This window comes from Bos taurus, chromosome X (genome assembly GCF_002263795.3).
Source record: "Bos taurus isolate L1 Dominette 01449 registration number 42190680 breed Hereford chromosome X, ARS-UCD2.0, whole genome shotgun sequence".
NCBI lineage: Eukaryota > Metazoa > Chordata > Mammalia > Artiodactyla > Bovidae > Bos > Bos taurus.
This window is the reverse complement of record NC_037357.1, coordinates 86,173,609-86,197,430: the sequence shown is the minus strand read 5'-3', so window position 1 is coordinate 86,197,430 and position 23,822 is coordinate 86,173,609. Positions and strand designations below refer to the sequence as shown.

Genomic DNA, 23,822 nt, shown 5'->3' with positions numbered 1-23,822 from the left:
AACTCACTCAGAAGGACAACGCAGATAGTGGAGTGCAGTTTATTACACCGGCAGGCCCAAGGCAGAGTCTCCTCTTAGCCAAGGACCCCGACCAGCATTTGTGAAAATCTTTTATTCCCATGTGTACGTGTCTGAACCCACCACCCCAAATTCCTTGAGACTTACATAAACCAAGGAAAATGCAATCCCAATAACCCCACCATTCACGTGCTATGCGCTCATGTGCTCAAACAGTCAAACAATTAGCCGATACTCAATAAACCCAAGGTTACACTCCGATAGATACAGAAAAATTTATGGCCTGTCTGGAGGAAGGGGTGATCAGTGTATGTTTTCTCTTAGGTGATGAGTAACCCAGATACGATCTTCAAGGCTCCCCTGCCTGAAGGGGGTCTTATCCTTCTGTTGTTGTTTTCACAGGCACTAAACACAGAGTTCAGAGTCCATTGGAAAGGTGGCTGAGCATGATCAGCATGAATAGGCCTAAGATGGAGTCCAGGCCCTATGAATTCCTTCTTCATTCCCCCCTCTTGATGCTCTTAACTCATATTATGAGCATCATTCATAGGGATATATTGCACCCTGGCTCTCCGACCGCCAATTTGGGAGAATGACATCAACCTTCGGGTTACAAAGTTCATTATACATTGTAAAATTCAGGGTCCACAAAGCAAAACTATCAAGGCAACTGTAACAGTGGTAAATATAGTTTTCCACCCATTGCCCTTCACCCAAGATAGGACCGAAGTCCAGAAAGGAATGTTTTCATTTGACATTGCTTTTACCTGGTTTTTCATGTCATCTAAAGCAGTCGATACGTTGCCAGATAAGTCAGGAATGTATACACCACATTCAACCTTAATTATAGCACTGGTCTCTCCTTGAGCAGCTGTGAGTATGTCCAAAGCCATTCTATTATGAATTACCGCTTTTCTCATTTGGATTTGCTCTTCATTTAAGGCTTGGATGGCTTTTGTTCTATCTAGGAGGGCCCGTTTTGTGAAATTAGTCAAGGCCTCTACTTTAATCATGATATCTGTTGTCCCTATAGAGGGTACGAATAAGGCAGCAATATACGCATACCATTGAAACACGGATCTTGTCCACCTAGCATGTAAATAAGGTAGATTTACTGGGGCTTGTTGTAGGTTAGGCTTTTGTTACACTGGCATTTATATCAAATGTAACCCCATGAGCCGAGTCTATTGACTGTAGGTCTTACACCAAGAGAGCAAGGAGAGGTTATGATTGACAAGAGAGAGGAAAGTCTCTTTTCGTCATCCCAGAAAAGAGCAGAGTGGTTTAAAATCTTCTTGGCAGAGTGGTGACACCCACCAAGGAAGTCCATCCATCGCTGACAGAGGCATAGCCCTGCATACCCAGCAGTTGGAAGTGTTGTGGAAGTCCACGTAGGAATGTGCCCATGAGATGAAAACATTGTCCTGAGTTGAAATGGAAGTTAAATTCAAAACCACGTCGATGAGGCCAAGCAGCAGGAGTTGATTGTGTGGCTTCATCCTGAAGGGGCTCATCCAGGATCTTCTTTTCCTTCTTCTTAAGGATGGTCATAGTCTCTCGAGGGTCAGCGGGGTCCCTCTGTGCAGTCCACTCAGCGTTTTTTTGGGTCTGCGTGGTATGTTCTCTTCACCCTCGTATGATGGATCCAAGGGACAATACCCGCAACTTTAACTGCAGTAAGGGTAGTTAGAATAACATAAGGGCCCTTTCACCAAGGGGCTAGCCAATCATGTTTCCAATCTTTGACCCATACTTGGTCACCAAGCATAAACTCATGAATCTGTTCCCCAAGGGGGAACGGCACCCTTTCTTGTACAAACTTAGTTACCCGATTTATTACCTTACCCAGTTCCATCTGCTGTGAAATCCTATTCCCCCTTACCTGAGGCAAATTTGTTGACACCTGTTCTATTATGGGAGGGGGCCTCCCATACACAATTTCGTATGGAGAATAGCCTTGGGACCGTGGGGTCATCCTGAGTCTGAGCAGAGCCGTCGGGAGCAAGTCCACCCAGGAGCAGTCAGTCTCTAAGATCCACTTAGAGAGTCTCTTTAATGTCCGGTTGGTTCATTCCACCATCTCAGAACTCTGGGCCTATATGCAGTGTGCAGTTTCCATTTGATGTTTAAAGTTTTGCTTACTTGTTGTACTAAATCAGCTACAAAAGCTGGGTCATTGTCTGAACCAATGCTGGTAGGAAGTCCAAATCTGGGAACTATTTCCCTAAGCAGGCACCGGGCTACTTCTGATGCTCTTTCAGTCCAGGGAGGAAAAGCTTCTACCCATCCCGAGAACGTACATACCATGACCAGCAGGTAACGGTAGTGTCAGTGAGGTTTCATTTCAGTGAAGTCCACTCCCAGGTGTTCAAAGGGCAGCGTGCCTTTCAGCTAAATATCCAGAGGTTTTTGTCTGAATACCCGAGAGGCCGCATTAACCTGTGAGCAGGCAGCATGGCCTAGGTGGGTCGCTTGGTGTGTTTGACTTACCAGATTGTGTGCCAGCTCCTCCGGTACCAATAATTTGCCACTTGGCAATTCCCACCATCCCTTTCCAGTCTTGATAGCCCCTTCCTCTTTGGCTAACCTGACAGCCGTTGTCCTTGTTTTATCAGGCTAGTGCCATCAGTATATAGGACCCAACTAGGGTCTGGACTAGCCTGAGATCTTGTACAGGCCTATAGTCCTGTCCTCCTTCCTTTTTGACTGGCAGGATCGGCGTATTCCAAGCCGACTGGCACTCTACTAGAATGCCTGCTTCAATCTATTGATGTGGGGCAGTATGCTGGCCCAGGCCTCTACTGGTAGCGGGTACTGGCACTTTCTAACTGGGATGGTGCCTGGTTTGAGTTCTATTATCACTGGTGCTTGATGTTTAGCCAGCCTGGGGTGGGGGGGGGGGAGGGGGGTTGTCTTCCGCCCAGACCTCAGGGAATAATTGCGTTAGCTCTCTCTCATGCTCTTCCAGCCCACCCGGTTCTTCCTTCGGAGGCTCATGCAACCTCCACTCATCTTGGGGTGGTATTGAGAGAGCGCAAGTAAGTCATAGTGTCCATCTGGAAGGTGGGCCTCTCCTCAGAGGAGAAAGTCACTTGTGTTCCTAGTTTGGAGAGCAAGTCGCTTCCCAACAGGGGTACTGGGCACTCAGGAATGTAGAGGAATTCATGAATCACTTGGTGCCCCCTCCCCCCATCTGACATTTTCTGGGCTGGCAAAACGATTTAATCATCTCTTCTCCTGATACCCCAGTTACAGCGGTAGTCTTTTTGGACAGTGGTGCCACAGGTTTTGTTACTACCGACAGTTCTGCTCCTGTATCCACCATGAAGTCAATGTTTTGGTCCCCCACTTTTAAGGCTACCGTGGGTTCTTGGGGACCTGATATCTCTGAGCCCCAGCAGCCCTATTTAATTTCCAGGTCAGCAAGCCCCACAACTGCGGGAGCTTCCTCTTCCTTCCTTGCCTTAGGGCATTCATTCTTCCAGTGGCCAAAAGCTTGGCACCAGGCACACTGGTTCGGCTGTAATGGGGCCCGGGGCCTCCGCTGGGACCGGTTGAAGGACTTTCCTGTCCCTGGGGCAGATGAGGTTTTCCGGAGGGCCCGAGATAGACTTTCCCAGAGCAGCAGCTAGCATTGTAAATCTCTTGTCTGTTCTCTTTCGTTCCCTCCGGCTCTCTGGCAGAGCGCTGCTAAGTCACTGCAGTCGTGTCCGACTCTGTGTGATCCCATAGACGGCAGCCCACCAGGCTCCCCCATCCCTAGGATTCTCCAGGCAAGAACACTGGAGTGGGTTGCCATTTCCTTCTCCAATGCAGGAAAGTGAAAAGTGAAAGTGAAGTCGCTCAGTCATGTCCGACTCTTAGCGACCCCATGGACTACAGCCTACCAGGCTCCTCGGTCCATGGGATTTTCCAGGCAAGAGTACTGGAGTGGGGTGCCATTGCCTTCTCCGATTAGCCTTGTTGCTGCTGCTGCTGCTGCTGCTGCTGCTAAGTCGCTTCAGTCATGTCCAAGTCTGTGTGACCCCAGAGACGGCAGCCCACCAGGCTCCCCCATCCCTGGGATTCTCCAGGCAAGAACACTGGAGTGGGTTGCCATTTCCTTCTCTGCTTAATTCCAACATCTCCCTCCCTTTCTTGTCCGTACTCACCGGGAGAGGCGGGTATAGCTTGGGCGGTTTGGCTGGAGCTGGATCCTGGAAGTGTTGGCCAGAGGCGTCTGTCACCGGGATTGGAGGAGCCTGCCGAGGTGGCGGCTCTACGACCTCGGGGAGAGCTGGCGGAGGAGCAGCGGCTGCTGCAGGACTTCACCTGGCCCTGGATCGGGCATTAAGGCGGCCTCCCATCCTGGCGGAGCACTGGGAGGCAGGCGCGTCATTATCCAGTATGGGGGAGGGGTCAGGTCGTCCCCGTCCAAATTCTGTAGAATTTCCTTTTTTATCATCAGTCAATTTTTGTGCCATTAATATTTTTCCCTTTCCCTTCTGGATACAGAGCCTTGTCCAAGTAGGAGGGTCTTGAGCTAACCCTAGCCATGAGTCAATATATGGATATTGATCCAGGTGTCCTGGCTCTCCTGTGACTACTGTATAGACTGCTTCCACTATTTTTAAGTTCATGGTGTTCTCTGGTGGCCATCCTACTCCCATAGGGGCCCATTCGACCTCACAGAGTATGTGGAGGCGGTTAGGCTTCATCTTCACCCCATAGTCTCCTTCAAATCCCTTCTTTAAATTTTAATCATGCACTCCAATACAGTTGCCTTAGATTCACTTCCTCCCATCTTGCTTACCTTCTTCTACTTTTCCTTTTTGTTCTGTCTGCGAAGTTCTCAGTACCCTATGTACTTCTGATAGTTCCACTCAATGACACTTAAATTGCCATTCTGCCTCCTTCCCAACTGGGGTGAGAAGAGCCTTACCTGCCAGAGAGGGAGAAGGGGGATCAGCGTGCCTTCACCTGCCGGTCAGCACAATCGAACCAGAACCCCACGTGATCCAAGACTGTTTCTCCCTTAAAGTCCATTCTGCCTTGGTGGGCTTGATCAGGTGTGGATGAAAACACAGATGGGTTAAATATCCCATGTCCCAGGCCATCTCCAGGAAAGCCAATTCATACTCACTTATGTATCCCCTTCCTTCTAGCCTAACAATTCCAAGGGGTCAAGAATTTCACAGCAGACAGGACACCTCCTGGGGGAGGGCAGAATACGAGCATACAAGGAAAAGTTTCCTATCCTAAAAATCCCCTGGCGGTCGCTGGTAATAATTTTCCCTGAGACAGCGTGGACACACCTCCTAAATGACCTTCACAAATTTCCTTCCTAAACCGTAGCACGCTCGTCGACCTGTGTACCAAGCAATCGCTGCTGCCTGCCTATTCCAGGCCCCTGTGGGTCCGTGCCCCTTCTAGTGCCTCCCAGGGGGGGTGATCAGGCCCCCTCTTCCACCCTGCCGGGTGGGTTCCTCCTCACCTGAGCACTCAGTTCCCTTGCCGCCCTTCACTACCTGCCAAAGCGAAGAAACCAGGCGTTGAAAGGCTGAATTCTTCCAGAGGGGCAAGGCTCCTTCCCCCCTCTAGGAGATTCAAGCCACAAAGCCTCAGGGTGGCCTCAAATGAGACCTGTCTCCTCAAAGTGAAGAGTTTCCTGGCCAATGCACCAAGTGTTGTACCCACACGTTCTGGGAAACAAACTCACTCAGAAGGACAATGCAGATAGTGGAGTGCAGTTTATTACACCGGCAGGCCCAAGGCAGAGTCTCCTCTTAGCCAAGGACCCCGACCAGCACTTGTGAAAATCTTTTATACCCCATGTGTACGTGTCTGAACCCACCACCCCAGATTCCTTGAGACTTACATAAACCAAGGAAAATACAATCCCAATAATCCCACCATTCACGTGCTATGTGCTCATGTGCTCAAACAGTCAAACAATTAGCCAATAATCAATAAACCCGAGGTTACACTCAGATGGATACAGAAAAATTTATGGCCTGTCTGGAGGAAGGGGTGATCAGTGTATGTTTTCTCTTAGGTGATGAGTAACCCAGATACGATCTTCAAGGTTCCCCTGCCTGGAGGGGGTCTTATCCTTCTGTTGTTGTTTTCACAGGCACTAAACACAGAGTTCAGAGTCCATTGGAAAGGTGGCTGAGCATGATCAGCATGAATAGGCCTAAGATGGAGTCCAGGCCCTATGAATTCCTTCTTCATTCCCCCCTCTTGATGCTCTTAACTCATATTATGAGCATCATTCATAGGGATATATTGCACCCTGGCTCTCCGACCGCCAATTTGGGAGAATGACATCAACCTTCGGGTTACAAAGTTCATTATACATTGTAAAATTCAGGGTCCACAAAGCAAAACTATCAAGGCAACTGTAACAGTGGTAAATATAGTTTTCCACCCATTGCCCTTCACCCAAGATAGGACCGAAGTCCAGAAAGGAATGTTTTCATTTGACATTGCTTTTACCTGGTTTTTCATGTCATCTAAAGCAGTCGATACGTTGCCAGATAAGTCAGGAATGTATACACCACATTCAACCTTAATTATAGCACTGGTCTCTCCTTGAGCAGCTGTGAGTATGTCCAAAGCCATTCTATTATGAATTACCGCTTTTCTCATTTGGATTTGCTCTTCATTTAAGGCTTGGATGGCTTTTGTTCTATCTAGGAGGGCCCGTTTTGTGAAATTAGTCAAGGCCTCTACTTTAATCATGATATCTGTTGTCCCTATAGAGGGTACGAATAAGGCAGCAATATACGCATACCATTGAAACACGGATCTTGTCCACCTAGCATGTAAATAAGGTAGATTTACTGGGGCTTGTTGTAGGTTAGGCTTTTGTTACACTGGCATTTATATCAAATGTAACCCCATGAGCCGAGTCTATTGACTGTAGGTCTTACACCAAGAGAGCAAGGAGAGGTTATGATTGACAAGAGAGAGGAAAGTCTCTTTTCGTCATCCCAGAAAAGAGCAGAGTGGTTTAAAATCTTCTTGGCAGAGTGGTGACACCCACCAAGGAAGTCCATCCATCGCTGACAGAGGCATAGCCCTGCATACCCAGCAGTTGGAAGTGTTGTGGAAGTCCACGTAGGAATGTGCCCATGAGATGAAAACATTGTCCTGAGTTGAAATGGAAGTTAAATTCAAAACCACGTCGATGAGGCCAAGCAGCAGGAGTTGATTGTGTGGCTTCATCCTGAAGGGGCTCATCCAGGATCTTCTTTTCCTTCTTCTTAAGGATGGTCATAGTCTCTCGAGGGTCAGCGGGGTCCCTCTGTGCAGTCCACTCAGCGTTTTTTTGGGTCTGCGTGGTATGTTCTCTTCACCCTCGTATGATGGATCCAAGGGACAATACCCGCAACTTTAACTGCAGTAAGGGTAGTTAGAATAACATAAGGGCCCTTTCACCAAGGGGCTAGCCAATCATGTTTCCAATCTTTGACCCATACTTGGTCACCAAGCATAAACTCATGAATCTGTTCCCCAAGGGGGAACGGCACCCTTTCTTGTACAAACTTAGTTACCCGATTTATTACCTTACCCAGTTCCATCTGCTGTGAAATCCTATTCCCCCTTACCTGAGGCAAATTTGTTGACACCTGTTCTATTATGGGAGGGGGCCTCCCATACACAATTTCGTATGGAGAATAGCCTTGGGACCGTGGGGTCATCCTGAGTCTGAGCAGAGCCGTCGGGAGCAAGTCCACCCAGGAGCAGTCAGTCTCTAAGATCCACTTAGAGAGTCTCTTTAATGTCCGGTTGGTTCATTCCACCATCTCAGAACTCTGGGCCTATATGCAGTGTGCAGTTTCCATTTGATGTTTAAAGTTTTGCTTACTTGTTGTACTAAATCAGCTACAAAAGCTGGGTCATTGTCTGAACCAATGCTGGTAGGAAGTCCAAATCTGGGAACTATTTCCCTAAGCAGGCACCGGGCTACTTCTGATGCTCTTTCAGTCCAGGGAGGAAAAGCTTCTACCCATCCCGAGAACGTACATACCATGACCAGCAGGTAACGGTAGTGTCAGTGAGGTTTCATTTCAGTGAAGTCCACTCCCAGGTGTTCAAAGGGCAGCGTGCCTTTCAGCTAAATATCCAGAGGTTTTTGTCTGAATACCCGAGAGGCCGCATTAACCTGTGAGCAGGCAGCATGGCCTAGGTGGGTCGCTTGGTGTGTTTGACTTACCAGATTGTGTGCCAGCTCCTCCGGTACCAATAATTTGCCACTTGGCAATTCCCACCATCCCTTTCCAGTCTTGATAGCCCCTTCCTCTTTGGCTAACCTGACAGCCGTTGTCCTTGTTTTATCAGGCTAGTGCCATCAGTATATAGGACCCAACTAGGGTCTGGACTAGCCTGAGATCTTGTACAGGCCTATAGTCCTGTCCTCCTTCCTTTTTGACTGGCAGGATCGGCGTATTCCAAGCCGACTGGCACTCTACTAGAATGCCTGCTTCAATCTATTGATGTGGGGCAGTATGCTGGCCCAGGCCTCTACTGGTAGCGGGTACTGGCACTTTCTAACTGGGATGGTGCCTGGTTTGAGTTCTATTATCACTGGTGCTTGATGTTTAGCCAGCCTGGGGTGGGGGGGGGGGGAGGGGGGTTGTCTTCCGCCCAGACCTCAGGGAATAATTGCGTTAGCTCTCTCTCATGCTCTTCCAGCCCACCCGGTTCTTCCTTCGGAGGCTCATGCAACCTCCACTCATCTTGGGGTGGTATTGAGAGAGCGCAAGTAAGTCATAGTGTCCATCTGGAAGGTGGGCCTCTCCTCAGAGGAGAAAGTCACTTGTGTTCCTAGTTTGGAGAGCAAGTCGCTTCCCAACAGGGGTACTGGGCACTCAGGAATGTAGAGGAATTCATGAATCACTTGGTGCCCCCTCCCCCCATCTGACATTTTCTGGGCTGGCAAAACGATTTAATCATCTCTTCTCCTGATACCCCAGTTACAGCGGTAGTCTTTTTGGACAGTGGTGCCACAGGTTTTGTTACTACCGACAGTTCTGCTCCTGTATCCACCATGAAGTCAATGTTTTGGTCCCCCACTTTTAAGGCTACCGTGGGTTCTTGGGGACCTGATATCTCTGAGCCCCAGCAGCCCTATTTAATTTCCAGGTCAGCAAGCCCCACAACTGCGGGAGCTTCCTCTTCCTTCCTTGCCTTAGGGCATTCATTCTTCCAGTGGCCAAAAGCTTGGCACCAGGCACACTGGTTCGGCTGTAATGGGGCCCGGGGCCTCCGCTGGGACCGGTTGAAGGACTTTCCTGTCCCTGGGGCAGATGAGGTTTTCCGGAGGGCCCGAGATAGACTTTCCCAGAGCAGCAGCTAGCATTGTAAATCTCTTGTCTGTTCTCTTTCGTTCCCTCCGGCTCTCTGGCAGAGCGCTGCTAAGTCACTGCAGTCGTGTCCGACTCTGTGTGATCCCATAGACGGCAGCCCACCAGGCTCCCCCATCCCTAGGATTCTCCAGGCAAGAACACTGGAGTGGGTTGCCATTTCCTTCTCCAATGCAGGAAAGTGAAAAGTGAAAGTGAAGTCGCTCAGTCATGTCCGACTCTTAGCGACCCCATGGACTACAGCCTACCAGGCTCCTCGGTCCATGGGATTTTCCAGGCAAGAGTACTGGAGTGGGGTGCCATTGCCTTCTCCGATTAGCCTTGTTGCTGCTGCTGCTGCTGCTGCTGCTGCTAAGTCGCTTCAGTCATGTCCAAGTCTGTGTGACCCCAGAGACGGCAGCCCACCAGGCTCCCCCATCCCTGGGATTCTCCAGGCAAGAACACTGGAGTGGGTTGCCATTTCCTTCTCTGCTTAATTCCAACATCTCCCTCCCTTTCTTGTCCGTACTCACCGGGAGAGGCGGGTATAGCTTGGGCGGTTTGGCTGGAGCTGGATCCTGGAAGTGTTGGCCAGAGGCGTCTGTCACCGGGATTGGAGGAGCCTGCCGAGGTGGCGGCTCTACGACCTCGGGGAGAGCTGGCGGAGGAGCAGCGGCTGCTGCAGGACTTCACCTGGCCCTGGATCGGGCATTAAGGCGGCCTCCCATCCTGGCGGAGCACTGGGAGGCAGGCGCGTCATTATCCAGTATGGGGGAGGGGTCAGGTCGTCCCCGTCCAAATTCTGTAGAATTTCCTTTTTTATCATCAGTCAATTTTTGTGCCATTAATATTTTTCCCTTTCCCTTCTGGATACAGAGCCTTGTCCAAGTAGGAGGGTCTTGAGCTAACCCTAGCCATGAGTCAATATATGGATATTGATCCAGGTGTCCTGGCTCTCCTGTGACTACTGTATAGACTGCTTCCACTATTTTTAAGTTCATGGTGTTCTCTGGTGGCCATCCTACTCCCATAGGGGCCCATTCGACCTCACAGAGTATGTGGAGGCGGTTAGGCTTCATCTTCACCCCATAGTCTCCTTCAAATCCCTTCTTTAAATTTTAATCATGCACTCCAATACAGTTGCCTTAGATTCACTTCCTCCCATCTTGCTTACCTTCTTCTACTTTTCCTTTTTGTTCTGTCTGCGAAGTTCTCAGTACCCTATGTACTTCTGATAGTTCCACTCAATGACACTTAAATTGCCATTCTGCCTCCTTCCCAACTGGGGTGAGAAGAGCCTTACCTGCCAGAGAGGGAGAAGGGGGATCAGCGTGCCTTCACCTGCCGGTCAGCACAATCGAACCAGAACCCCACGTGATCCAAGACTGTTTCTCCCTTAAAGTCCATTCTGCCTTGGTGGGCTTGATCAGGTGTGGATGAAAACACAGATGGGTTAAATATCCCATGTCCCAGGCCATCTCCAGGAAAGCCAATTCATACTCACTTATGTATCCCCTTCCTTCTAGCCTAACAATTCCAAGGGGTCAAGAATTTCACAGCAGACAGGACACCTCCTGGGGGAGGGCAGAATACGAGCATACAAGGAAAAGTTTCCTATCCTAAAAATCCCCTGGCGGTCGCTGGTAATAATTTTCCCTGAGACAGCGTGGACACACCTCCTAAATGACCTTCACAAATTTCCTTCCTAAACCGTAGCACGCTCGTCGACCTGTGTACCAAGCAATCGCTGCTGCCTGCCTATTCCAGGCCCCTGTGGGTCCGTGCCCCTTCTAGTGCCTCCCAGGGGGGGTGATCAGGCCCCCTCTTCCACCCTGCCGGGTGGGTTCCTCCTCACCTGAGCACTCAGTTCCCTTGCCGCCCTTCACTACCTGCCAAAGCGAAGAAACCAGGCGTTGAAAGGCTGAATTCTTCCAGAGGGGCAAGGCTCCTTCCCCCCTCTAGGAGATTCAAGCCACAAAGCCTCAGGGTGGCCTCAAATGAGACCTGTCTCCTCAAAGTGAAGAGTTTCCTGGCCAATGCACCAAGTGTTGTACCCACACGTTCTGGGAAACAAACTCACTCAGAAGGACAATGCAGATAGTGGAGTGCAGTTTATTACACCGGCAGGCCCAAGGCAGAGTCTCCTCTTAGCCAAGGACCCCGACCAGCACTTGTGAAAATCTTTTATACCCATGTGTACGTGTCTGAACCCACCACCCCAGATTCCTTGAGACTTACATAAACCAAGGAAAATACAATCCCAATAATCCCACCATTCACGTGCTATGTGCTCATGTGCTCAAACAGTCAAACAATTAGCCAATAATCAATAAACCCGAGGTTACACTCAGATGGATACAGAAAAATTTATGGCCTGTCTGGAGGAAGGGGTGATCAGTGTATGTTTTCTCTTAGGTGATGAGTAACCCAGATACGATCTTCAAGGTTCCCCTGCCTGGAGGGGGTCTTATCCTTCTGTTGTTGTTTTCACAGGCACTAAACACAGAGTTCAGAGTCCATTGGAAAGGTGGCTGAGCATGATCAGCATGAATAGGCCTAAGATGGAGTCCAGGCCCTATGAATTCCTTCTTCATTCCCCCCTCTTGATGCTCTTAACTCATATTATGAGCATCATTCATAGGGATATATTGCACCCTGGCTCTCCGACCGCCAATTTGGGAGAATGACATCAACCTTCGGGTTACAAAGTTCATTATACATTGTAAAATTCAGGGTCCACAAAGCAAAACTATCAAGGCAACTGTAACAGTGGTAAATATAGTTTTCCACCCATTGCCCTTCACCCAAGATAGGACCGAAGTCCAGAAAGGAATGTTTTCATTTGACATTGCTTTTACCTGGTTTTTCATGTCATCTAAAGCAGTCGATACGTTGCCAGATAAGTCAGGAATGTATACACCACATTCAACCTTAATTATAGCACTGGTCTCTCCTTGAGCAGCTGTGAGTATGTCCAAAGCCATTCTATTATGAATTACCGCTTTTCTCATTTGGATTTGCTCTTCATTTAAGGCTTGGATGGCTTTTGTTCTATCTAGGAGGGCCCGTTTTGTGAAATTAGTCAAGGCCTCTACTTTAATCATGATATCTGTTGTCCCTATAGAGGGTACGAATAAGGCAGCAATATACGCATACCATTGAAACACGGATCTTGTCCACCTAGCATGTAAATAAGGTAGATTTACTGGGGCTTGTTGTAGGTTAGGCTTTTGTTACACTGGCATTTATATCAAATGTAACCCCATGAGCCGAGTCTATTGACTGTAGGTCTTACACCAAGAGAGCAAGGAGAGGTTATGATTGACAAGAGAGAGGAAAGTCTCTTTTCGTCATCCCAGAAAAGAGCAGAGTGGTTTAAAATCTTCTTGGCAGAGTGGTGACACCCACCAAGGAAGTCCATCCATCGCTGACAGAGGCATAGCCCTGCATACCCAGCAGTTGGAAGTGTTGTGGAAGTCCACGTAGGAATGTGCCCATGAGATGAAAACATTGTCCTGAGTTGAAATGGAAGTTAAATTCAAAACCACGTCGATGAGGCCAAGCAGCAGGAGTTGATTGTGTGGCTTCATCCTGAAGGGGCTCATCCAGGATCTTCTTTTCCTTCTTCTTAAGGATGGTCATAGTCTCTCGAGGGTCAGCGGGGTCCCTCTGTGCAGTCCACTCAGCGTTTTTTTGGGTCTGCGTGGTATGTTCTCTTCACCCTCGTATGATGGATCCAAGGGACAATACCCGCAACTTTAACTGCAGTAAGGGTAGTTAGAATAACATAAGGGCCCTTTCACCAAGGGGCTAGCCAATCATGTTTCCAATCTTTGACCCATACTTGGTCACCAAGCATAAACTCATGAATCTGTTCCCCAAGGGGGAACGGCACCCTTTCTTGTACAAACTTAGTTACCCGATTTATTACCTTACCCAGTTCCATCTGCTGTGAAATCCTATTCCCCCTTACCTGAGGCAAATTTGTTGACACCTGTTCTATTATGGGAGGGGGCCTCCCATACACAATTTCGTATGGAGAATAGCCTTGGGACCGTGGGGTCATCCTGAGTCTGAGCAGAGCCGTCGGGAGCAAGTCCACCCAGGAGCAGTCAGTCTCTAAGATCCACTTAGAGAGTCTCTTTAATGTCCGGTTGGTTCATTCCACCATCTCAGAACTCTGGGCCTATATGCAGTGTGCAGTTTCCATTTGATGTTTAAAGTTTTGCTTACTTGTTGTACTAAATCAGCTACAAAAGCTGGGTCATTGTCTGAACCAATGCTGGTAGGAAGTCCAAATCTGGGAACTATTTCCCTAAGCAGGCACCGGGCTACTTCTGATGCTCTTTCAGTCCAGGGAGGAAAAGCTTCTACCCATCCCGAGAACGTACATACCATGACCAGCAGGTAACGGTAGTGTCAGTGAGGTTTCATTTCAGTGAAGTCCACTCCCAGGTGTTCAAAGGGCAGCGTGCCTTTCAGCTAAATATCCAGAGGTTTTTGTCTGAATACCCGAGAGGCCGCATTAACCTGTGAGCAGGCAGCATGGCCTAGGTGGGTCGCTTGGTGTGTTTGACTTACCAGATTGTGTGCCAGCTCCTCCGGTACCAATAATTTGCCACTTGGCAATTCCCACCATCCCTTTCCAGTCTTGATAGCCCCTTCCTCTTTGGCTAACCTGACAGCCGTTGTCCTTGTTTTATCAGGCTAGTGCCATCAGTATATAGGACCCAACTAGGGTCTGGACTAGCCTGAGATCTTGTACAGGCCTATAGTCCTGTCCTCCTTCCTTTTTGACTGGCAGGATCGGCGTATTCCAAGCCGACTGGCACTCTACTAGAATGCCTGCTTCAATCTATTGATGTGGGGCAGTATGCTGGCCCAGGCCTCTACTGGTAGCGGGTACTGGCACTTTCTAACTGGGATGGTGCCTGGTTTGAGTTCTATTATCACTGGTGCTTGATGTTTAGCCAGCCTGGGGTGGGGGGGGGGAGGGGGGTTGTCTTCCGCCCAGACCTCAGGGAATAATTGCGTTAGCTCTCTCTCATGCTCTTCCAGCCCACCCGGTTCTTCCTTCGGAGGCTCATGCAACCTCCACTCATCTTGGGGTGGTATTGAGAGAGCGCAAGTAAGTCATAGTGTCCATCTGGAAGGTGGGCCTCTCCTCAGAGGAGAAAGTCACTTGTGTTCCTAGTTTGGAGAGCAAGTCGCTTCCCAACAGGGGTACTGGGCACTCAGGAATGTAGAGGAATTCATGAATCACTTGGTGCCCCCTCCCCCCATCTGACATTTTCTGGGCTGGCAAAACGATTTAATCATCTCTTCTCCTGATACCCCAGTTACAGCGGTAGTCTTTTTGGACAGTGGTGCCACAGGTTTTGTTACTACCGACAGTTCTGCTCCTGTATCCACCATGAAGTCAATGTTTTGGTCCCCCACTTTTAAGGCTACCGTGGGTTCTTGGGGACCTGATATCTCTGAGCCCCAGCAGCCCTATTTAATTTCCAGGTCAGCAAGCCCCACAACTGCGGGAGCTTCCTCTTCCTTCCTTGCCTTAGGGCATTCATTCTTCCAGTGGCCAAAAGCTTGGCACCAGGCACACTGGTTCGGCTGTAATGGGGCCCGGGGCCTCCGCTGGGACCGGTTGAAGGACTTTCCTGTCCCTGGGGCAGATGAGGTTTTCCGGAGGGCCCGAGATAGACTTTCCCAGAGCAGCAGCTAGCATTGTAAATCTCTTGTCTGTTCTCTTTCGTTCCCTCCGGCTCTCTGGCAGAGCGCTGCTAAGTCACTGCAGTCGTGTCCGACTCTGTGTGATCCCATAGACGGCAGCCCACCAGGCTCCCCCATCCCTAGGATTCTCCAGGCAAGAACACTGGAGTGGGTTGCCATTTCCTTCTCCAATGCAGGAAAGTGAAAAGTGAAAGTGAAGTCGCTCAGTCATGTCCGACTCTTAGCGACCCCATGGACTACAGCCTACCAGGCTCCTCGGTCCATGGGATTTTCCAGGCAAGAGTACTGGAGTGGGGTGCCATTGCCTTCTCCGATTAGCCTTGTTGCTGCTGCTGCTGCTGCTGCTGCTGCTAAGTCGCTTCAGTCATGTCCAAGTCTGTGTGACCCCAGAGACGGCAGCCCACCAGGCTCCCCCATCCCTGGGATTCTCCAGGCAAGAACACTGGAGTGGGTTGCCATTTCCTTCTCTGCTTAATTCCAACATCTCCCTCCCTTTCTTGTCCGTACTCACCGGGAGAGGCGGGTATAGCTTGGGCGGTTTGGCTGGAGCTGGATCCTGGAAGTGTTGGCCAGAGGCGTCTGTCACCGGGATTGGAGGAGCCTGCCGAGGTGGCGGCTCTACGACCTCGGGGAGAGCTGGCGGAGGAGCAGCGGCTGCTGCAGGACTTCACCTGGCCCTGGATCGGGCATTAAGGCGGCCTCCCATCCTGGCGGAGCACTGGGAGGCAGGCGCGTCATTATCCAGTATGGGGGAGGGGTCAGGTCGTCCCCGTCCAAATTCTGTAGAATTTCCTTTTTTATCATCAGTCAATTTTTGTGCCATTAATATTTTTCCCTTTCCCTTCTGGATACAGAGCCTTGTCCAAGTAGGAGGGTCTTGAGCTAACCCTAGCCATGAGTCAATATATGGATATTGATCCAGGTGTCCTGGCTCTCCTGTGACTACTGTATAGACTGCTTCCACTATTTTTAAGTTCATGGTGTTCTCTGGTGGCCATCCTACTCCCATAGGGGCCCATTCGACCTCACAGAGTATGTGGAGGCGGTTAGGCTTCATCTTCACCCCATAGTCTCCTTCAAATCCCTTCTTTAAATTTTAATCATGCACTCCAATACAGTTGCCTTAGATTCACTTCCTCCCATCTTGCTTACCTTCTTCTACTTTTCCTTTTTGTTCTGTCTGCGAAGTTCTCAGTACCCTATGTACTTCTGATAGTTCCACTCAATGACACTTAAATTGCCATTCTGCCTCCTTCCCAACTGGGGTGAGAAGAGCCTTACCTGCCAGAGAGGGAGAAGGGGGATCAGCGTGCCTTCACCTGCCGGTCAGCACAATCGAACCAGAACCCCACGTGATCCAAGACTGTTTCTCCCTTAAAGTCCATTCTGCCTTGGTGGGCTTGATCAGGTGTGGATGAAAACACAGATGGGTTAAATATCCCATGTCCCAGGCCATCTCCAGGAAAGCCAATTCATACTCACTTATGTATCCCCTTCCTTCTAGCCTAACAATTCCAAGGGGTCAAGAATTTCACAGCAGACAGGACACCTCCTGGGGGAGGGCAGAATACGAGCATACAAGGAAAAGTTTCCTATCCTAAAAATCCCCTGGCGGTCGCTGGTAATAATTTTCCCTGAGACAGCGTGGACACACCTCCTAAATGACCTTCACAAATTTCCTTCCTAAACCGTAGCACGCTCGTCGACCTGTGTACCAAGCAATCGCTGCTGCCTGCCTATTCCAGGCCCCTGTGGGTCCGTGCCCCTTCTAGTGCCTCCCAGGGGGGGTGATCAGGCCCCCTCTTCCACCCTGCCGGGTGGGTTCCTCCTCACCTGAGCACTCAGTTCCCTTGCCGCCCTTCACTACCTGCCAAAGCGAAGAAACCAGGCGTTGAAAGGCTGAATTCTTCCAGAGGGGCAAGGCTCCTTCCCCCCTCTAGGAGATTCAAGCCACAAAGCCTCAGGGTGGCCTCAAATGAGACCTGTCTCCTCAAAGTGAAGAGTTTCCTGGCCAATGCACCAAGTGTTGTACCCACACGTTCTGGGAAACAAACTCACTCAGAAGGACAATGCAGATAGTGGAGTGCAGTTTATTACACCGGCAGGCCCAAGGCAGAGTCTCCTCTTAGCCAAGGACCCCGACCAGCACTTGTGAAAATCTTTTATACCCCATGTGTACGTGTCTGAACCCACCACCCCAGATTCCTTGAGACTTACATAAACCAAGGAAAATACAATCCCAATAATCCCACCATTCACGTGCTATGTGCTCATGTGCTCAAACAGTCAAACAATTAGCCAATAATCAATAAACCCGAGGTTACACTCAGATGGATACAGAAAAATTTATGGCCTGTCTGGAGGAAGGGGTGATCAGTGTATGTTTTCTCTTAGGTGATGAGTAACCCAGATACGATCTTCAAGGTTCCCCTGCCTGGAGGGGGTCTTATCCTTCTGTTGTTGTTTTCACAGGCACTAAACACAGAGTTCAGAGTCCATTGGAAAGGTGGCTGAGCATGATCAGCATGAATAGGCCTAAGATGGAGTCCAGGCCCTATGAATTCCTTCTTCATTCCCCCCTCTTGATGCTCTTAACTCATATTATGAGCATCATTCATAGGGATATATTGCACCCTGGCTCTCCGACCGCCAATTTGGGAGAATGACATCAACCTTCGGGTTACAAAGTTCATTATACATTGTAAAATTCAGGGTCCACAAAGCAAAACTATCAAGGCAACTGTAACAGTGGTAAATATAGTTTTCCACCCATTGCCCTTCACCCAAGATAGGACCGAAGTCCAGAAAGGAATGTTTTCATTTGACATTGCTTTTACCTGGTTTTTCATGTCATCTAAAGCAGTCGATACGTTGCCAGATAAGTCAGGAATGTATACACCACATTCAACCTTAATTATAGCACTGGTCTCTCCTTGAGCAGCTGTGAGTATGTCCAAAGCCATTCTATTATGAATTACCGCTTTTCTCATTTGGATTTGCTCTTCATTTAAGGCTTGGATGGCTTTTGTTCTATCTAGGAGGGCCCGTTTTGTGAAATTAGTCAAGGCCTCTACTTTAATCATGATATCTGTTGTCCCTATAGAGGGTACGAATAAGGCAGCAATATACGCATACCATTGAAACACGGATCTTGTCCACCTAGCATGTAAATAAGGTAGATTTACTGGGGCTTGTTGTAGGTTAGGCTTTTGTTACACTGGCATTTATATCAAATGTAACCCCATGAGCCGAGTCTATTGACTGTAGGTCTTACACCAAGAGAGCAAGGAGAGGTTATGATTGACAAGAGAGAGGAAAGTCTCTTTTCGTCATCCCAGAAAAGAGCAGAGTGGTTTAAAATCTTCTTGGCAGAGTGGTGACACCCACCAAGGAAGTCCATCCATCGCTGACAGAGGCATAGCCCTGCATACCCAGCAGTTGGAAGTGTTGTGGAAGTCCACGTAGGAATGTGCCCATGAGATGAAAACATTGTCCTGAGTTGAAATGGAAGTTAAATTCAAAACCACGTCGATGAGGCCAAGCAGCAGGAGTTGATTGTGTGGCTTCATCCTGAAGGGGCTCATCCAGGATCTTCTTTTCCTTCTTCTTAAGGATGGTCATAGTCTCTCGAGGGTCAGCGGGGTCCCTCTGTGCAGTCCACTCAGCGTTTTTTTGGGTCTGCGTGGTATGTTCTCTTCACCCTCGTATGATGGATCCAAGGGACAATACCCGCAACTTTAACTGCAGTAAGGGTAGTTAGAATAACATAAGGGCCCTTTCACCAAGGGGCTAGCCAATCATGTTTCCAATCTTTGACCCATACTTGGTCACCAAGCATAAACTCATGAATCTGTTCCCCAAGGGGGAACGGCACCCTTTCTTGTACAAACTTAGTTACCCGATTTATTACCTTACCCAGTTCCATCTGCTGTGAAATCCTATTCCCCCTTACCTGAGGCAAATTTGTTGACACCTGTTCTATTATGGGAGGGGGCCTCCCATACACAATTTCGTATGGAGAATAGCCTTGGGACCGTGGGGTCATCCTGAGTCTGAGCAGAGCCGTCGGGAGCAAGTCCACCCAGGAGCAGTCAGTCTCTAAGATCCACTTAGAGAGTCTCTTTAATGTCCGGTTGGTTCATTCCACCATCTCAGAACTCTGGGCCTATATGCAGTGTGCAGTTTCCATTTGATGTTTAAAGTTTTGCTTACTTGTTGTACTAAATCAGCTACAAAAGCTGGGTCATTGTCTGAACCAATGCTGGTAGGAAGTCCAAATCTGGGAACTATTTCCCTAAGCAGGCACCGGGCTACTTCTGATGCTCTTTCAGTCCAGGGAGGAAAAGCTTCTACCCATCCCGAGAACGTACATACCATGACCAGCAGGTAACGGTAGTGTCAGTGAGGTTTCATTTCAGTGAAGTCCACTCCCAGGTGTTCAAAGGGCAGCGTGCCTTTCAGCTAAATATCCAGAGGTTTTTGTCTGAATACCCGAGAGGCCGCATTAACCTGTGAGCAGGCAGCATGGCCTAGGTGGGTCGCTTGGTGTGTTTGACTTACCAGATTGTGTGCCAGCTCCTCCGGTACCAATAATTTGCCACTTGGCAATTCCCACCATCCCTTTCCAGTCTTGATAGCCCCTTCCTCTTTGGCTAACCTGACAGCCGTTGTCCTTGTTTTATCAGGCTAGTGCCATCAGTATATAGGACCCAACTAGGGTCTGGACTAGCCTGAGATCTTGTACAGGCCTATAGTCCTGTCCTCCTTCCTTTTTGACTGGCAGGATCGGCGTATTCCAAGCCGACTGGCACTCTACTAGAATGCCTGCTTCAATCTATTGATGTGGGGCAGTATGCTGGCCCAGGCCTCTACTGGTAGCGGGTACTGGCACTTTCTAACTGGGATGGTGCCTGGTTTGAGTTCTATTATCACTGGTGCTTGATGTTTAGCCAGCCTGGGGTGGGGGGGAGGGGGGGGTTGTCTTCCGCCCAGACCTCAGGGAATAATTGCGTTAGCTCTCTCTCATGCTCTTCCAGCCCACCCGGTTCTTCCTTCGGAGGCTCATGCAACCTCCACTCATCTTGGGGTGGTATTGAGAGAGCGCAAGTAAGTCATAGTGTCCATCTGGAAGGTGGGCCTCTCCTCAGAGGAGAAAGTCACTTGTGTTCCTAGTTTGGAGAGCAAGTCGCTTCCCAACAGGGGTACTGGGCACTCAGGAATGTAGAGGAATTCATGAATCACTTGGTGCCCCCTCCCCCCATCTGACATTTTCTGGGCTGGCAAAACGATTTAATCATCTCTTCTCCTGATACCCCAGTTACAGCGGTAGTCTTTTTGGACAGTGGTGCCACAGGTTTTGTTACTACCGACAGTTCTGCTCCTGTATCCACCATGAAGTCAATGTTTTGGTCCCCCACTTTTAAGGCTACCGTGGGTTCTTGGGGACCTGATATCTCTGAGCCCCAGCAGCCCTATTTAATTTCCAGGTCAGCAAGCCCCACAACTGCGGGAGCTTCCTCTTCCTTCCTTGCCTTAGGGCATTCATTCTTCCAGTGGCCAAAAGCTTGGCACCAGGCACACTGGTTCGGCTGTAATGGGGCCCGGGGCCTCCGCTGGGACCGGTTGAAGGACTTTCCTGTCCCTGGGGCAGATGAGGTTTTCCGGAGGGCCCGAGATAGACTTTCCCAGAGCAGCAGCTAGCATTGTAAATCTCTTGTCTGTTCTCTTTCGTTCCCTCCGGCTCTCTGGCAGAGCGCTGCTAAGTCACTGCAGTCGTGTCCGACTCTGTGTGATCCCATAGACGGCAGCCCACCAGGCTCCCCCATCCCTAGGATTCTCCAGGCAAGAACACTGGAGTGGGTTGCCATTTCCTTCTCCAATGCAGGAAAGTGAAAAGTGAAAGTGAAGTCGCTCAGTCATGTCCGACTCTTAGCGACCCCATGGACTACAGCCTACCAGGCTCCTCGGTCCATGGGATTTTCCAGGCAAGAGTACTGGAGTGGGGTGCCATTGCCTTCTCCGATTAGCCTTGTTGCTGCTGCTGCTGCTGCTGCTGCTGCTAAGTCGCTTCAGTCATGTCCAAGTCTGTGTGACCCCAGAGACGGCAGCCCACCAGGCTCCCCCATCCCTGGGATTCTCCAGGCAAGAACACTGGAGTGGGTTGCCATTTCCTTCTCTGCTTAATTCCAACATCTCCCTCCCTTTCTTGTCCGTACTCACCGGGAGAGGCGGGTATAGCTTGGGCGGTTTGGCTGGAGCTGGATCCTGGAAGTGTTGGCCAGAGGCGTCTGTCACCGGGATTGGAGGAGCCTGCCGAGGTGGCGGCTCTACGACCTCGGGGAGAGCTGGCGGAGGAGCAGCGGCTGCTGCAGGACTTCACCTGGCCCTGGATCGGGCATTAAGGCGGCCTCCCATCCTGGCGGAGCACTGGGAGGCAGGCGCGTCATTATCCAGTATGGGGGAGGGGTCAGGTCGTCCCCGTCCAAATTCTGTAGAATTTCCTTTTTTATCATCAGTCAATTTTTGTGCCATTAATATTTTTCCCTTTCCCTTCTGGATACAGAGCCTTGTCCAAGTAGGAGGGTCTTGAGCTAACCCTAGCCATGAGTCAATATATGGATATTGATCCAGGTGTCCTGGCTCTCCTGTGACTACTGTATAGACTGCTTCCACTATTTTTAAGTTCATGGTGTTCTCTGGTGGCCATCCTACTCCCATAGGGGCCCATTCGACCTCACAGAGTATGTGGAGGCGGTTAGGCTTCATCTTCACCCCATAGTCTCCTTCAAATCCCTTCTTTAAATTTTAATCATGCACTCCAATACAGTTGCCTTAGATTCACTTCCTCCCATCTTGCTTACCTTCTTCTACTTTTCCTTTTTGTTCTGTCTGCGAAGTTCTCAGTACCCTATGTACTTCTGATAGTTCCACTCAATGACACTTAAATTGCCATTCTGCCTCCTTCCCAACTGGGGTGAGAAGAGCCTTACCTGCCAGAGAGGGAGAAGGGGGATCAGCGTGCCTTCACCTGCCGGTCAGCACAATCGAACCAGAACCCCACGTGATCCAAGACTGTTTCTCCCTTAAAGTCCATTCTGCCTTGGTGGGCTTGATCAGGTGTGGATGAAAACACAGATGGGTTAAATATCCCATGTCCCAGGCCATCTCCAGGAAAGCCAATTCATACTCACTTATGTATCCCCTTCCTTCTAGCCTAACAATTCCAAGGGGTCAAGAATTTCACAGCAGACAGGACACCTCCTGGGGGAGGGCAGAATACGAGCATACAAGGAAAAGTTTCCTATCCTAAAAATCCCCTGGCGGTCGCTGGTAATAATTTTCCCTGAGACAGCGTGGACACACCTCCTAAATGACCTTCACAAATTTCCTTCCTAAACCGTAGCACGCTCGTCGACCTGTGTACCAAGCAATCGCTGCTGCCTGCCTATTCCAGGCCCCTGTGGGTCCGTGCCCCTTCTAGTGCCTCCCAGGGGGGGTGATCAGGCCCCCTCTTCCACCCTGCCGGGTGGGTTCCTCCTCACCTGAGCACTCAGTTCCCTTGCCGCCCTTCACTACCTGCCAAAGCGAAGAAACCAGGCGTTGAAAGGCTGAATTCTTCCAGAGGGGCAAGGCTCCTTCCCCCCTCTAGGAGATTCAAGCCACAAAGCCTCAGGGTGGCCTCAAATGAGACCTGTCTCCTCAAAGTGAAGAGTTTCCTGGCCAATGCACCAAGTGTTGTACCCACACGTTCTGGGAAACAAACTCACTCAGAAGGACAATGCAGATAGTGGAGTGCAGTTTATTACACCGGCAGGCCCAAGGCAGAGTCTCCTCTTAGCCAAGGACCCCGACCAGCACTTGTGAAAATCTTTTATACCCCATGTGTACGTGTCTGAACCCACCACCCCAGATTCCTTGAGACTTACATAAACCAAGGAAAATACAATCCCAATAATCCCACCATTCACGTGCTATGTGCTCATGTGCTCAAACAGTCAAACAATTAGCCAATAATCAATAAACCCGAGGTTACACTCAGATGGATACAGAAAAATTTATGGCCTGTCTGGAGGAAGGGGTGATCAGTGTATGTTTTCTCTTAGGTGATGAGTAACCCAGATACGATCTTCAAGGTTCCCCTGTCTGGAGGGGGTCTTACCCTTCTGTTGTTGTTTTCATAGGCACTAAACACAGAGTTCAGAGTCCATTGGAAAGGCAGCCTAGCGTGATCAGCATGAACAGGCCTAACGTGGAGTCCAGGCCCTATGAATTCCTTCTTCAGAACAAAGGAAAAGAAAGATACAATCAAAGTTAACCCATGATTCATATGCCTTAAGCCTAGGTAGTTAACAGTGGACAATTATCAATAGGCCTGAGGTCATACCCCAATAAGCATAATAGAATTTATGATTCTATTCGGTTACACAGATAATTAGGGTATTCTTTCAGGCAACAGAGAGTCTAGGTACAAGCCCTGGGGCTCTTCCATCCAGGGGGCCTGGTTTTCCAGTTGGTATGTTGTTTCCATAGATACTGGGCATACAGCTCAAAGTCCACAGTCCGGCCCAAGATGGAGTCCTGCTTTCAAGATGGAGCCTGTTCTCTCTGTTTCCTCCTTCCTGAGGACTCTGTTATGAGTAAAATTGTGTCCATCCAAGAAAATATGTTGACGTCCTAACCCCCACTATTTCTGAATGTGACCTTAATTAAAAATAGGGCCTGAGATGGTAACAGGGAGGAAGGCCA

The 23,822-nt window shown here is 49.5% G+C and overlaps 4 pseudogenes; all 4 read right to left on the bottom strand.

Annotated features, from left to right (window-relative positions):
* Positions 1-393: 393 nt before the first annotated feature.
* On the bottom strand, positions 394-1,160 carry LOC132344346 (endogenous retrovirus group PABLB member 1 Env polyprotein-like; annotated as a pseudogene).
* Positions 1,161-2,932: 1,772 nt separating this feature from the next.
* LOC132344345 (endogenous retrovirus group PABLB member 1 Env polyprotein-like) lies at positions 2,933-6,870 on the bottom strand (annotated as a pseudogene).
* A 4,709-nt stretch (positions 6,871-11,579) lies between these two features.
* On the bottom strand, positions 11,580-12,580 carry LOC132344344 (endogenous retrovirus group PABLB member 1 Env polyprotein-like; annotated as a pseudogene).
* Positions 12,581-14,213: 1,633 nt separating this feature from the next.
* On the bottom strand, positions 14,214-18,289 carry LOC132344343 (endogenous retrovirus group PABLB member 1 Env polyprotein-like; annotated as a pseudogene).
* Between the last annotated feature and the right edge of the window lie 5,533 nt (positions 18,290-23,822).